At 42.9% G+C, this 811-nt stretch overlaps 1 non-coding gene across 1 annotated transcript; it reads left to right on the top strand.

Moving 5' to 3' along the window:
* Positions 1-395: 395 nt before the first annotated feature.
* On the top strand, positions 396-519 carry LOC118731828. Its single transcript, XR_004991975.1, has one exon. It is a non-coding gene; the product is annotated as a small nucleolar RNA ACA64 (small nucleolar RNA).
* Positions 520-811: the final 292 nt, after the last annotated feature.

The raw sequence follows: 811 nt of genomic DNA, 5'->3' as shown, positions 1-811 counted from the left end.
CTATTACCATTTGCATGGATGGAACTGAAAAGCACTATGCTAAGCAAAATAAGCCAGTCAGAGAAAGTCATATATCATATGATCTTACTCATATGTTAGATATAATGATCAACATAATTTGATGAACAAAAATAGATCCAGAGACACATGGCAGGGCAGAGGGATTAGAGAGCAACCAAAGGACTTGTGTGCATGCATATCTGCATAACCAATGGACACAGGCACTGGGGCGGTAAGGGCTTGCCCTTGGCGATGGGAATGGCTAAGGGGGGGTCATTTGGGGGAGAAGGAGACTTATGGAAAACTTTAGACAATTAAAAATAAAAATAAAAAACCATACAGGCCAATTACAAAGAAAAAAAAGAAAAAAAAAAAAGAAAAAAAAATGGCTCGGTGTTGGTTGAAAATCACCTGCGGCCTTGGCCGTGACCGTGGGTGAGATTCGGCGCCCAGAGCCACCGGGGGCCTCAGCTCACTGTCCACTTGATGTGGGGAGGTGAAACCCAGGCCCCGACAGGCGAAAACAACAACAACAACAACAACAAACAAACAAACAAAAAAAACAAAGAAAAAAATGGCTACGGTAACAAAAACACCTTTGGCACTGAGCCCCTGAACCTCACAGGGTTCATAAAAATCAGAGTCCTTCCACTTTGCCTCAAGTGAGTCAGAGTCAGATCACTCAGTAAAGTAGCAATTAAAGTTGTTCCCTCACTTTAGCTACTGATATTTTCCTACTGTTGGTGATTATGCTGGGGTCCTTGCTTTCTCTACCTACAGTACTCATCCCGAGCTGATCTAGTAAGCAGTA

This window comes from Pipistrellus kuhlii, unplaced genomic scaffold (assembly GCF_014108245.1).
Source record: "Pipistrellus kuhlii isolate mPipKuh1 unplaced genomic scaffold, mPipKuh1.p scaffold_m20_p_32, whole genome shotgun sequence".
NCBI lineage: Eukaryota > Metazoa > Chordata > Mammalia > Chiroptera > Vespertilionidae > Pipistrellus > Pipistrellus kuhlii.
Note: the sequence above shows the minus strand (reverse complement) of the source record. Positions and strands in the feature narration are given on the sequence as shown.